A 9,260-nucleotide genomic window follows, 5' to 3' on the forward strand; every position below is an offset into this window, starting at 1 on the left:
TCACATGAAAGTCCTCAAATTTCCTCCCGGAAATTGCCTCCCAAAGAGGTTCGGGGTCATACTTTCCATAATTCTTAAAATAACGCGGTTCATCACTAAGACCCAAAATTTCACTCAATTCCCTAAAGGAAATGCGTTTACTAACATTAGCTAGACGAAACTCGAGATTCTCCCTATTCTCAACTTTGGTGACTTTCAAAGAACTCGAAAATTCCAAGGTAAGGGAGGGGTATGTCAATTCCTTTGTTTCAAACAATTTCTTCAACCCCATGGCTTTGAAAAAGGTTCTAGTTTGCTCAAGAACACCCAATTTTTCTAAGGTATCTTCACAGATAAATTTGGTGGATTGTAATGACTTCCTAGCAAACTTGACAAAGGTATTTCTATGGGTTTCGGAAATAAAAGTTACCTCCGGATAATGCAAAATTTGATCAATTTCCGGAATAGAAGGTGTTGTTGCTCCCATAGAAGGTTGTTGTTGTTGTTGCACTTCCAAGTTTGGTTTTGCTACCACCATAGCCAATGCTTTCTTTGTTTGAAGAGCCTTTTGCCTTTGTGAGAGTTCCTTAGCCTTTGGTGCCTTTGTTGCCTTTGTTGCTCCCTTAGTCCTTGCCATTGATGAACTAACCAAGAAAAGAATGAAAAATCTTCAATTTGTAGTGTACCCAAATCGATTTAAAGGTGAAAGGCTTTGCCTTTATGAAATCAAAAATCGACCCAAAGGTTGAAGATTTTGTGCTTGGTTTTGATTTTTATTGAAGAAGGAGTGATTGATTTGTTGTTAGAAGGATGATTTGATTTGTTTTTGGTGAATGTTGTTGAGGGATTTTGTTTTTGTGATGGAGAGGATGAGGGTTTTGATGTTGTGGGTAGTGTTTATGAATGAATGAATGAATGAAGGAAGGTGGGAGGGATTTTATAAAGACCGAAATTTTCGAACTGCAGGGGCAATCCGTGCGGATTCTGCCCAATCCGTGCGGATTCTGCTCTTTCTGGGTTTTATAAAACTCGCCTAAAGACGGGCGGATTCATAAGAAGACGCTCGGATTTTCTTGATGCGGGACGGGCGGATTTGCCTGAAGACGGACGGATTTCAGTCCAGGAAATTTTTCTTGTTTTCCTCAGCAGAGAAGACGGGCGTCTTCAGTCCAGGACGGACGGATTTGCAGAGACGGGCGGATTATATTCCAAGACGCCCGGATTCTCTTACAGTCAAAAATCTTCCAAAATCTCAGCTTATAAAGTCGTGCGTCTTCGACCCAAAGACGCTCGGATTATCGAAGACGGGCGGATTCTCGTGAACCGTTCGGATTCGACCCCTTGTACCCGGATTCAGTTCCATCCGTGCACAATGCATTTCCCTTACCATTCTTCTATTCTTTCTTCAAATTTTGTGTTCTTCATTGTGGGGGCACTACTAAGGCATGGATAGCCTAGGCAATTGTCATCCCCACACTAAGGTAAAGCACTACACATCAATTGAAATTGTTAGTCCCTCCCTCACTTCTCTCAAACATGACAATTATCTTGATCAAAGTAAATAAAAATCCAAAGATGACAAAAATGCAATACAAGAATTGAAATGTAAGTTAGGGAGTTAGAGATATTTACAAGTGGTGGTTTAGGGAGGACCCCACCAAACTCTCATTCTTGATGAGATGTCAAGGGGGCATGTCCAAGGTGTTGTTGATGTTGCTCAACACCTTGAAAAAGTAATCGAAAGCTTGTTCATTATCATGGTAGAGGTCTTCAATAGACCTTGGCCCTTGTTGTCGATCTTGATTGATGGCATTACCAATGTAGGGATTAAAAATCCCTTCAAATTCGTTGTCCCAAAGACCACAAACTTCATTAAGTTGATCATTGAAAATCTCTTGCTTAGATGGAGACAACTCTCCCAATTTCTTCTCTTGGCCAATGAGGCCATCCTCTTCTTCCTTGATTGATTTTGATGAGCTTTGCAAGCTCTCCTTGTCACAATTCACTTGCTCTTTGAATGGAGCATCTTCAATTTTCTTCTTCCATTGGAGTTCCGATTTCTTCCTTTCATCCTTTCGGCTATAATGATCAATCATGAAACATGGTTCATGCAAACGAGGAGCTCACCATGTTTCACATCAATCACCGCACCCGCGGTGTGTAGGAAAGGTCTTCCTAGAATGATTGGAATGTTGGAATCTTCCTCCATATCAACAATGACAAAGTCCACCGGGATGAAAAACTTCCCAATTCGCACGGGGACATCTTCCCATATCCCTAATGGTGTCTTCGTCGATCTATCGGCCATTTGGAGTGTGATGTTGGTGCATTTAAGCTCTTCCATCCCCAACCTTTTACTCACCGAGTACGGCATGACACTCACACTAGCCCCTAGATCACATAAGGCTTTGTTGATCGTCGTGTCGCCAATGGTACACGGTATTGCACTACTCACCTTAGTGAAGGCGATAGTCTCAAGCTTCCGGATCGACTTCTTCTTTGTGAGGATATCTTTCATGTATTTCGCATAGGCCGGCACGTGATTGATTAATTCCGTGAAAGGAATTGAGACTTCCAAATTCTTCACAATTTCCATGAACTTTCCAAGTTGATCATCAAATTTGGGCTTGGCTTGACGACTTGGAAAACGAAGTCTAATCACAATGGGCTCCTTCTCCTTGACCTTGTCTTCATTTTTCTTTGAACTTTCTTCTTTTGATGATTCTCCATCTTTGGAGCTTTGCACAATTTCTTCCTTTTCACTAGCTTCCACAACTTCATCCTCAACTTGCTTCTTGATTGCTTCATACCTTGTACCACTTCTCAAGTGAATGGCACTAACGTTTCATGTCTAGGGGATTACTTTGAGGTGGTAATTGCCCCTTTTGTCTTTGTGAGCTTGAAGATGCTAGTTGAGTCAATTGTGTTTCCAACATCTTGGTGTGAGCTAGAATGTTGTTGATGGTGGTTTCCTTTGCTTGGCTATATTTTTGCATTTGAGTGAAAAATTCTTGTTGATTCTTTTGCATTTGGAGGACCTCTTTTTGGACATCAAAACCTTGGTCATTTTGGTGATTGTATGGATTTTGATTTTGGTAACCTTGGTTTTGATTGTAAAAGGGTCTTTTATTTGGGTTTCTCATGGGTGGTGGAGTGTATGTTGTTTGAGGGTTTTGAACATTTTAGCTTTTGTATGAGAGATTTGGATGGAATTTGGTGTTTTCATTGTAAAAATTGGAATAAGGGGTACCACTCTTGTATGCTTGGAAAGCATTCACTTGTTCATTTGTTCCCCTACATTCACCTTGGTCATGTCCCAAAGTTCCACAATTCTCACATATCCCACTTGGGATTGATGAGGATGCCGTCATGGCATTAACATGATGCTTTGATGATTTTGAGTTTTCTTCAAGTCTAGCCAGAGCTTGTTCAAACTTCAAGTTGATTGTGTCAATGTGAGCACTAAGTTGAGCATCCAATTGAGTAACGGAGTCCACTTCATGCTTTCCTCCTCTAATAGCCTTGCGAGGTCTACTATATTGTGAGTTATGGACCGCCATTTCCTCAATCTTGTTCCATGTTTGATTGTCATCAACTTCGGTGAACATTCCATTCGATCCCATATTGAGAATGTTCCTAGAATCTTCATATAAACAATTCCAAAATTGTTGTACCAAAAACCATTCGCTAAGTCCATGGTGAGGACATGAGCGACAAATTCCCTTGAACCGCTCCCAAGCTTCATACAAAGATTCTTCATCCCTTTGCTTAAAACCCGTAATTTGAGCTCTTAGCATGTTAGTCTTTTCCGGTGGGTAGAATTTTTTGTAGAAAGCTAGAGCCAACTTCTTCCAAGAATCTATTCCGAGGGTGGCCTTATCAAGGCCCTTCAACTATTGCTTCGTGGTGCCGATTAGAGAAAAAGGAAATAAGACCCATCTAATTTGGTCTTGAGTCACGCCCGTTTGAGAGATTGCATCACAATAGTCGCAAAAGGTTTCCATATGAGAATGAGGGTCTTCACTAGGCATCCCCCCAAATTGGCTCCTCTCAACTAATTGGATGAAGGCGGACTTGGCAATAAAATTTCCGGTTAGATGTTGCGGTGTAGGAGTACCATTTGGTAGATTCTCCTCGGTGGGTACGGAGTGTGACGAGATTTTGGGCATTGTAGGTGGATTTTGTAGGGTATTGTGTAATGGGTTCTCCTCTCCTTCTATTGCGAAAGGATTGACGAACTCACTAGTGGGTTGAACAACTTCACTAATACCTCTTAAATTCCTCCTATCGAGTCTCCTATTGTTCGTCAAGGTTCTTTCGATTTCACGGTCAAAAGGTAACAAATCACCTTGTAACCTTCTAGACATGCAAAATATCAAACAACTCGAAAACAATTAGAACAAACCTTGAGGAGTTTTACTTCCCCAAGGCGAAGAAAGACACAACTAATAACAATAAAAAGGAAATCTAAATCAAACAAACACCGTCCCCGGCAACGGCGCCATTTTTGATCGGGTCCGTTTCGTGTTCACAATTAAAGATGTGGTCGTTGGGTCACGGTCGAATCAAAACACAATTTATAACTTCACAAACAACTCTACAATTAGTAAAGAGGCAAGTAAAGGTCGGATCCCAAGGGACGGGTATTGAAATGAGATTTCTATTGCAACTAGTGGTGTCTAAGGGGTGTCACAAATTGGGTTGATGTCGAAGGTCACTAAACTAAAATAGCAATGAAAATAAACAAGCAAGATGAATTAAAGGGGTGTAAACAATTGATTAAAAGCACTAGGGTGTCATGGGATCCTAGGGGAATCATGGGAATTGATCATACAAACATGTTCTCAAATTATAAGCAAGCAATTATTGTTGTGATGGATTGAGTTGGGTTATATCTTACAATCCTAGGAAAGTTTGGGTCCCGGAGCCGAATCGATTAGATTGTACAACACCTACAAGTCGACTTAATCTTCCCTACTCAACAACATGCATGGTCTAATGAGACTCGAGTTGGGTTATGTCTTACAAGTCTCATTGAAAAGATAGAAGATGATAGTAAATCCAAGGATTCATAGGCTTAGCATTTCATCAAATATAATATGTGCATGAGTTGAGATCAAAACAAGCAAGCAAATAAAACATGAAAGCATATTAATTTAAGCATGAATCATTCCCCATGTTTGTTTCTCCTAATCACCCATTAACCCTAGCTAAAAGACTACTCACTCATTATCATGTTGATCATGCTAGCAAGGTTGTCAATCATACCAACAATATGAAACATGATGAATAAATGAAAGTAATTAACAATAATTAAAAAGGGATTATGAGAATTATACCTACTAATGATTCCAATAATAAAGCAAAGATAAAAGAAGTACTTGAATGCTTGATTGAGAGGTTGTCAATCTCCCAACAATAACCCAAATAATCTTCAATTACCCAAAATAAAGGATGAACAAAAGAGAGATTAAGGAAATAAAACTTGTATTAGAACTTGATTAATTGTTGATTACAAAACTAAAGAGAGATTTGATTGATATTAACTACTCTAATTATTGATAAGAAGAACATGCTCCTCTACTTAGACTAATGGGGTATTTATAGTGGAAATTAGGGTGGATGCATTAGGGTTAACTAAGGGCTAAACTAGTAATTACACTTTTTAGAATGAGCAAGGAGGAGCCGGTATTTTTCGAAGGAAGGGCTTCTTTCTTCGTAGCGTGGAGAAGAGGAAATCACGTTGTCTGTCTTTGGAATCCGGGCGGAATAAGGTCGGGACGGACGGATTCTAGTGATGGGGTCCGAGCGGATTCGAGGGAATCCGGGCGGATTGTGGAGGTGGAATCCGAGCGGATTAGAGCAAAGCCGCACGGATTGTGCAGCTGGGGGACGGCCGGATTGGGGACAATCCGCACGGATTGTCACTCAGCAAGACATCTTCTTCTTTTCTTCCCTTTTCTTCATAAATTCCTTGGGGATTTCCTTGGGGACTCAAGGATCCTTTCTCAACATTGCTCTTCTACTATAATATGTACAAAGGCCTTCTAATCTTGTCTCTCCTTGATGCTTGGTCATTGAATTCGATCAATTTAGTCTCGTTTTGCCATGAAAATGCAAGATTCTTACTCCTTTCCTACCAAGGGATCAAAATCTCAAAGAATATGCAAAACAAAGAACTAAAGATAAGAAATGACCCAAATATGCACTAAAAAGCATGGGAACAAGGCTAATTCGGGGGCTAAATATGCGCTAATTATGGTCACATCACCAACCCGCACGGGAACATCCTCTAGGATCCCTAAAGGTCGTGACAAGGAACGGTCTGCCATCTGCACGGTCATATTTGTACATGTAACTCGGTCAAACCTATCTTTTTAGCTAAAAAGAAAGGTAAGACACTGACACTGGCACCCAAATCACACAAAGCATTATTTATAGTATGGGTGCCAATAGAACAGGGAATAGAAAAATAATTGGATCAGCCAACTTAGATGGAGACTTGTTTTGTATAAGTGCACTACACTCCTCATTAAAAGCTATAGTCTCCACCTCATCTAAACTACGTTTACGAGTCAAAATTTCCCTCATAAACTTAGCATAAGCAGGTACCTGAGTAATTAATTCAGTGAAAGGAACAGTTACCTAAAGATTCTTGACCACCTTCAAAAATTTGCTGAACTACTGCTCAATCTTGGTATTTAGCTTTCGGTTTGAAAACGGGATCTTGATCACAATGGGTGGCTCAGCAGCAGTCTTCTCTTTATCAGAATTTGACTTCTTAGCAGTATTAGAAGTCGAATCATCAGCAGTAGGCAACAGATCAACAATCTTGTCGGTCAAAACAGTCGATTGACGATTGGTGTTAGTCGATCGGCCTTGAGCTGGCGAGTTATCCTCTTGGTGATATGTTTTCTCATCTTCGGCACTAACATCCATGTCTTCAATAACAAAGTCAGCACCATCCCTTGACATTTCCGGTCCGTCATAAGTGAAACTACTCCTTAGGCTGATAGCATTAACCGTTTCATGTGGTTTACCTGGTTGAGACGACAACTGACCCGATTGCCTTGTAGCTTGTTTGGATGATAAATGAGCTATTTAATTCTCTAGCATCTTAATCGACGCATCCTTAGCTTGGTCACTCTTTTGGAGATGTATCATAAGATATTGCACCATACCCTTCAATTCTGCCATCTCACTTAAATTTTGAGAAGTACCCTGCTGAGCCGGAGGGAATGATGGGGTGTTTTTGAAACCTTTGTTGTTGATTTCTATTCGTCGGAATGACAAATGACTGTTGTTGCGGAGGTGAGTAGGATTCAACCCATTCTGGCTCGTCCAGGAGAAGTTAGGATGCTCCTTAGTTCTCTAATTATAGTAATTAGAGAACGAATTAGCTTGCTTGTATTGTTGATAAGTAAGTTCCCGTTCCTTATTCGTCATACACTCAGCAGCATTATGTCCTTCAATTCCACATCTCTTACAGAAAACTTCTTGATGCGCCATAACATTAACTGTTTGATGGCCTCCTGAAGCTTGACCCATCTCAAGTCTATCAAATCTGGCATTCACAGCTTCTAATTATTCAACAACAACACTTTTGTCACCACCACTATTGCCGCACACACTGCCCCTCGGATTCCCATACTGGGATGTATGGGTGGCTATCTCCTCAACGATATTCCAACCCTGATGATCATCAACATTTTTTTGGAACCGGCCGTTGGCAAAAGCATCAAGAAAAGCCTTGTGATCATCATACAGCCCGTTGTAAAGCTGGATGCAAAGGAACCATGGCTGAAACCCCTGATGAGGAACTGAGTGAATAAGCCTCATAAAACGGACCCAAGCCTCGTTTAAATCTTCAGCTAGGGACTGCTTGAAGCTATTAATCTTTCCCCGTAGAGCGTTGGTTCACTGCGGAGGGTAGTATCCCTTTTAAAAAGCAAGTGCCAAAGAATTTCAGTCAGTTATCCCAGCAGCTGCCTTGTCTAAATCGCGATACCACTCGCGAGCAGAATCCCTCAAGGAGAAAGGAAACATGGTTTCCTTCACCTTGTCTTGAGTTACCCCAGCAGTAAGCAGGATAGCTGAGCAGTAATCCGTAAATGTTTCCATGTGCTTGCCTGGATCTTCACCTGCCACACCTCCGAATTGATTCCGCTCCACCATATTGATATAGTTATGGCTGATTTAAAATGTCCATTAGCGGTTGTAGGGAGTTGGAAACCCTTGGGTTTCGAATCGAGCATGGGCTCAGAATGGCTAGATAGTTTAGGCATGATGGAAATGGCAGAATTTGATGTATCCTCTTCAAAGGACTGAAGTTCTGCTATGTATTCAGCGTAAGCAGATTCAAGCGTACTAAAGTCTTCGGCTTGACGGGTCTCCTTCCAAAAGTGTCATCTAGCACGAAGAGTCATCTCTGGTTCTGGATCAAATGGTATAAGCTCAGACCTGAAAGACATGTGCATAAACAAAACTAGCACTGAAAGGAGAGAAACGGTCTCAAGGAACACATGTTCCTTGAGATAAAAGACAAACAAATAGAAAACAAATAGAAAAAATGTTGTCTTCCCGGCAACAGCGCCAAAATTTGATAAGGTTGTCGCAACCTTACAAAAATAAACCAACTGGTCTCTAACTAATATAGCTAAAGAAGTCGGGGTCATATCCACAAGGAGGCTAATTGCGATCTATTTGTAAATCTAAGTCTGTCTAAGTCACAAATGGGGATTGTTTGATTTTGTACTAAAATAATGCAATAAAATAAAAGTTTAAAGAGAGGAATTAAGTCGAGAAAAATGTAAGGGAAAGGAGCTAGGACATCATTTCACCATGGATTATTACGGGTCATAGGTAGGGTCAAAGGTCAGTCTTAATTACCGGTCAATAGAGCAGTGAAAAGGTCCTCTCGATCCGCTATTCACCTTAGAATGCTTCTAGCGGTCGCTTGCAACTTACTAGGACACTCTAATATTTGTGACAGCTCTAATCCTTACCAGGTTTTCGATCTTAGGTCGGGTGAAGAGTCTATTGATCTGAAATACTTAAGAGGGGGGTGAATTGAGAATTTAAAACTTTTGAAAGCTTTTTCGATTGTATGAATATAATTGATTATTTAAAGTTTACTGATTAAACTTTAACTAATCAACTAATGAACGAGTAAAACAAAATAAACAAATGAATGAAAGAGAGGAGACACACGATTTTTGAAGTGGTTCAGTTTCACAAGTCGAAACCTACGTCCACTATTCTCGATTAATAAATTAGTACCT

The 9,260-nt window shown here is 40.5% G+C and overlaps 1 non-coding gene across 1 annotated transcript; it reads left to right on the forward strand.

Moving 5' to 3' along the window:
- The first annotated feature begins 3,669 nt into the window (after nt 1–3,669).
- Nucleotides 3,670–3,776, forward strand: LOC141625863 (small nucleolar RNA R71). Its single transcript, XR_012535611.1, has one exon. It is a non-coding gene; the product is annotated as a small nucleolar RNA R71 (small nucleolar RNA).
- Nucleotides 3,777–9,260: the final 5,484 nt, after the last annotated feature.

This window comes from Silene latifolia, chromosome X (assembly GCF_048544455.1).
Source record: "Silene latifolia isolate original U9 population chromosome X, ASM4854445v1, whole genome shotgun sequence".
Taxonomy (NCBI): Eukaryota; Viridiplantae; Streptophyta; class Magnoliopsida; order Caryophyllales; family Caryophyllaceae; genus Silene; species Silene latifolia.